The 5998-nt window shown below is 36.8% G+C and overlaps 1 pseudogene; it reads left to right on the forward strand.

Annotated features, from left to right (window-relative positions):
• Nucleotides 1-2043: 2043 nt before the first annotated feature.
• Nucleotides 2044-3275, forward strand: LOC129530563 (putative vomeronasal receptor-like protein 4; annotated as a pseudogene).
• Nucleotides 3276-5998: the final 2723 nt, after the last annotated feature.

Below are 5998 nucleotides of genomic sequence, written 5' to 3' on the forward strand. Positions count from 1 at the left end.
TGTGGTGGGCTCCACCCAGTTCAAGCTTCCTGGTGGCTTTGTTTACCTAGTCAAGCCTCAGCAATGGCAGATGCCCCTTCCCCAGCCTGTCTGCTGCCTCCCAGTTCGATCTCAGACTGCTGCGCTAGCAGTGAGCAAGGCTCCATGGGTGTGTGATCCTCCGAGCCAGGTGCGGGATATAATCTCCTTGTGTGCCATTTGCTAAGACTGTTGGAAAAGTGCAGTATTAGGGTGGAAGTGTCCCAATTTTCCAGGTACCATCTGTCATGGCTTCCCTTGACTAGGAAAGGGAAATCCCCCAACCCCTTGTACTTCCTGGATGAGGTGATGCCCCACCCTGCTTCAGCTCACCCTCTCCGTGGGCTACACCCACTGTCCAACCAGTTCCAGGTACTTCAGTTGGAAATGCAGAAATCATCTGTCTTCTGTGTTGATAGTGCTGGAAGCTGTAGACCAGAGCTGTTCCTATTTGGCCATCTTGGTGCCTCCCCTTGTTTTTTTTTGTTTTTTTTTTTTCTGATTTCAACTTGACAGCAGAACTCAACCATGCTGATGGTGCAGACGCATGTTGGTGGGAACTTTTCATTGTTTGATTCTGACATTTATGATACATGGATTCACTTACTAAAGTTTTGTAGAGAGAGTAATAACCATTTAATCACCTAGATGATATTTCCTTTATAAAATCAAACATATCTGGTGGTTTTAGAGCAATATTTTTTACCTCAGTCACTTGTGTTTATTAGACAAGAATACTAAGTGTCAAGATGTTTGCATTGCCTTTCATATTTTTATTTAGGGGACAATGTAATTATAAATGACTTTGAATATATAACCAGACACACCTTCATACACCCCCAAATCTGTGCTAATTTACTGTTTTTTATATTTCATGCATGAAGCTAAATTGTTTTACCCATGGATTAAAGCAAAATGATACAATGATACTTGAATCCTGGCCAAATAACATGAAATGGCAACTGCAAAATTGTTCTGCAAAATTTTACAAGGTATTATGGTATTGAGGATATCCCAAGAATACTTGAGAGGCATTATCTTTCTCATTGGAGACTGACATTCCTGTATCAAGTAAAGTCTCAGGAAAAAGAACCATGTGTGACTATTTTAATGCAACCTCTTGGTTGAAATAAAATGATTAAAAGTAGTGTTTATCTTGTTGATAACTGAGAGGCAAATATTAAAAATTTTGTTCTGAGATGAAGAGAGTTCACATGATAAGTCTCTGGGGTGTGAACTAAACTGGGAAAGCACCAGGACCATTTCTAAGACATACAGTTAATTAGGGTTTGGATAAACAGAATAATGTTCCCCACTCCCTAAAAAAGATATTTACATCCAAGTTCTTAGATACTGGAAATACATTACAATTCATGGCAAAGAGAATATAAGGTTGCAAATGGGATCAAAATTGCTGATATACTGATGAAAAATAAGAAGACTATTATGAATTATCATGGTGGGCCCAGTAGAATCATAAGCATCAAAAACCATGGAAGAGTGAAGAATAAACCGTATCAAAGTGATAGATCATGAGAAAGACTCAATTGGATATATTTTTAATTGTTTGCTTTAGTGAGTCTTTCCACTTTAGCATACATTTTATTCAATTCAACTGTGCAAATGTGATTCATTTTATGTGCCTGTCACTGAATTGGGTGCTAAAAATAAAATGAGAGAACACAAAATAACAAAAATTGATTTCTAAAGATGGAGGGCAAAGGGCATTAGGAATATAGATAGTGTGCACCCTATACAGGCATGATTGTAAATGTATTCATTATATAGAGGGAGTAATAATTATATATATATATATAATTATTTGGCTTAGAAAAGAGTGCAGGGGGTACATTATCAAGAATTTAGCATCAAGGTTAATCAAGAATAAGTGAGTAAAATAAAAATAATAACGATGGTAATAATTTCAAACACTGAAGAAAGAACATTGATGAATGAAGTCATTTTTTTTTCAGATCTACAAAATATGTTTCTTCTATGCCATTAGGATGAACACAGTTTTCACTTATGTTATCTTTTAAAAATGCCTTTAATTGTCAAGCTAGCATTAGAGTCTCAGCCAACATCTTCCATCTTCTCTTCCACATTTTTACATTCTTTCAGGATCACAGGCCTAAGACCCATGACCTGGTCACCTGTCATTTGGCCTTTGTCCACCTAGTAATGCTCTTCACTGCAATGAAGTTTTTGTCTCCAGACATGTTTGAGTCACTGAATTTTCAGAATAACTTTAGATGTAAAGCTTTCTTTTTTTTTTTTTTTTTGGAGATGGTGTCTTGCTCTGTTGCCCAGGCTGGAATGCAGTGGCACGATCTCAGCTCACTGCAAGCTCCGCCTCCCGGGTTCACGCCATTCTCCTGCCTCAGCTTCCCATGTGGCTGGGACTACAGGCGCCTGCCACAACGCCTGGCTAATTTTTTTTTGTATTTTTTAGTAGAGACGGGGTTTCACCGTGTTAGCCAGGATGGTCTCGATCTCCTGACCTCGTGATCCACCCGCCTCGGCCTCCCAAAGTGCTGGGACTACAGGCGTGAGCCACCGCGCCCGGCCTAAAGCTTTCTTCTGTTTGCACAAGGTGATGAGGGGCCTCTCAATCTGCACCACCTGCCTCCTGAGCATGCTCCAGGCCATTACCATCAGCCCCAGCACCTCCTGGTTGGTGAGATTTAAACATACATTTACAAAATACGATATCCTGGGCTTATTCGTTTTTTGGTTTAGCAATTTGTCTTTCAGTAGTGACATGATAATCTACACTGTAGGTTATTCCAATGACCCAGATGATTTTGAATATCAGCAAATATTGAACATTTTTCCCAATGAATGTCCTCATCAGGGCGCTATTTCTTATGCTGTCATTATCCAGAGATGCCTTCTTCATAGGAATCATGCTGCTCTCAAGTATATACACGGTCATTCTTTTGTCCAGGCATCAGAGGCACTCCCAGCACTTTCACAGCAGCAGCCTTATATTAAGGACCTCTCTAGTGAAAATGGCCACCAAGACCATCCTGATGCTGGTGAATTTCTTTGTACTGATGTACTCAGTGGACTTCATCCTCTCATCATCCACAATGCTGTTATGGGTAATTGGCCCTGTCACCTATCGTGTCCACAAGTTTGTGGTCAATGCCTATGCCACTGTCAGTCCTCTGGTGCTAATCAGATCTGATAAAAGAATCATCAATATTCTCCAAAAGTTTTAATGGAAGTGCCATCTATTTTTAACAAGTTGGTGATAAAATTTTCTAAAAATTATTTCTTTGTAATCAATTAAATTATACAAAAAGTGCATAATTTTCTTTCTGATTTAAATTAAACATGTGAATTGTACTTTTATAATATCTCAATATCTTTTAATTTTTTGGTGCCAAGAACTGTGTGCTTTCCTCAGTTCAATGTCCACTATGGTTTTGTATTCTCAAGGTCTGTCTCTCACCCCTTCATTTTAATTTTACCTTTACACAGGAAAATGTTATTTTCTTCTTGAGTACACTCTTACGTGGCTCCTATTGGCAAGCAAATCTCTTAGTTTTAATTTTTGAAATTATTTTAATTTTTCTTATTTATTGAAGATATTTAGCTATATTCAAATTCTAGCTTGAATAAGAAAATTTTTAAGCATAATTTTAAAATTTGTTTTTAATTGAAAATAACATTGTGTAAGTTTATTATGTATGTTTTGAATTACATGTAGATTATAAAATGATTAAATCTAGCTAATTAACAAATGCATGATCTAAAAGTTATTGTTTTTTGTGGTGAAAACACTTAACATCAACTACCTTTTCATTTTTCAGGACTGCAATATATCATAATTAAGTATGGCTGCTGTGCTGCATAACAGATCTTGTAAAATATATTGCTTCTATCTAATAATAATTATGTTTCCTTTGACCAACATCTTTCCATCCTGTCCTCCCCACTAACCACCACAGGCTCTGGTAACCACCATTCTACTCTCTACTTCTAAGAGATAAGCTTGTTTAGATTCCACATTTAATAAATTCCTGTGTTATTTGTCTCTCTATGTCTGGCTTATTTCACTTAACATAATGTCCTTCAGGTTCATCTATGTTGTCTTAAATGGCAGAATTTTATTCTGCCATTTATTTTATTATGCCATATATTTGTGGCCAAATAGCATTTCATTATGTTTACATACCATGTTGTCTTATCCATTTATTCTTTGATGGGCACTGTGATTGATTCCATATCTTGGCCATTGTCAATAGTGCTGTAATAAACATGGGAGTGTAGCTATCTCTTTAAAATACTGATTTTATTCCTTTTGGCTATATGCCCAGTTGTGGAATTGCTGGAACATACAGTAGTTCCATTTTAGGTTGAGAAACTTCCATACTTGTTTTTCATAGTGGCTGTATTAATTTGTATTCAAACCAAGTTTATAAGAGTTCCCTTTATTCCACATCCTTGCCAACACTTGTTCTCTTTTGTCATTTTGATTATAGCCATTCTACTTAAGATAAGGTAATGTCTGGTATTGTTTTGATTTGCATCTCCCTGGAGGTGATAAACGCCAAGACAGAGAAACTGGGAGATACAAGAGGACAGAAATGACTCAGTGATAGACACCATGGAGTCTCATCCACAATCGGCACACTCTGATCCTCTAACCAAATGACAAGCCACAGTTCAACTACTCCTTTTAAAGAAAAATGAGAAAAAAAGTCTCTAAAATCGAGGACAGGCAAGGAGAGTGTCCCCCTTTGGGCACCCCAGCTGGTTTTATGTGTGATAATTATAGCACCTCTTCTTGCAAACATTTATGTAAAGGGAGGATTTTACTAAGGACGACCAACATCTAAGGTTCCTAAAGTGAAGAACTTTAAATATTCCCAAACTGGTCTTCTCGTATGCTAAATTAGAGAAGTTAGGTTTCTGCATCAAGGAAAATAAATGAGGGTTGTATTTTAGCTGGCACCTAAAAACATCCAAAAGTAGAAATGATAAACTTATTTCTTTCCAGAAAGGTAACAACAAAATATTTGAAACTACCTCAGAATTAAAGAAAAGTAGCAAAATCAGCTTCTAAAATCAGGAAGCTGCCAGAAACTGTCTCTTCTTTTTCTTCTCCTAAACCTCTGCTTTCTAAACTTCCTTGCCTGGATGACTTCATTTTTTTTCTCTTTCTCCTCCCTGTACTCCTTCTTAAACCACAAAGGGTCCAGAAATATCTACAGAAGACAAAATAGTAGTCATTTCTTTTAAAACAAAACCCACAGGAAGAGTGGGTTCAAACATAAGATATACACTTTACACCAAGTCCGAATTAAGTGCTCTGATGTTTAGATTTCCTGATCTGACTCAAGACACCTTAGGTTTGCCAAGGAATTCCAAATAATGCTTAAGACCTATGATTCAGGGTTTTCAAACCAATATCAGCTAACTGATTTACTAGTCCTCCAAAACAAAGCCAAAGAATGCTACAAAGTAGTGAATTAGAAACAGCTTTAGCAGATTTTAACAAACTAAAGTGCAAATGGGAGAGAGAAGTGTAGGGAGTTTTGCAACTGCCTCTGTGAGAATTTACCACAGCTATTCCCCCTAATCCTATAGACTAGGCAAAATACAACAATGTAATATATACCCCAGCAAAACCATACCTGATTATTATATCACATTTATTTTTATTTTTTTGTGGGTATACAGTAGTTGTGTGTATAAATGGGGTACATGAGATACTTTGATACAGGCATGCAACGTGTAACAATCACAGCATGGTAAATGGGGTATCCATCTCCTCAAGCATTTACTCTGTATTACAAAAATTGAATTATATGATTTCAGTTATTTTAAAAGGTACAACTAAATTATTATTGATTATAATAATTGTCAATTATTGACAATTGCAGTGTTGTGGTATCAAGTACTACTGTTGTGCTACCAGTACAAACTGTGTTATCAGTACAAATACTACTGTTGTGCTATCAGCACAAAT

The sequence above is a fragment of the Gorilla gorilla genome, chromosome 22 (assembly GCF_029281585.2).
Source record: "Gorilla gorilla gorilla isolate KB3781 chromosome 22, NHGRI_mGorGor1-v2.1_pri, whole genome shotgun sequence".
NCBI lineage: Eukaryota > Metazoa > Chordata > Mammalia > Primates > Hominidae > Gorilla > Gorilla gorilla.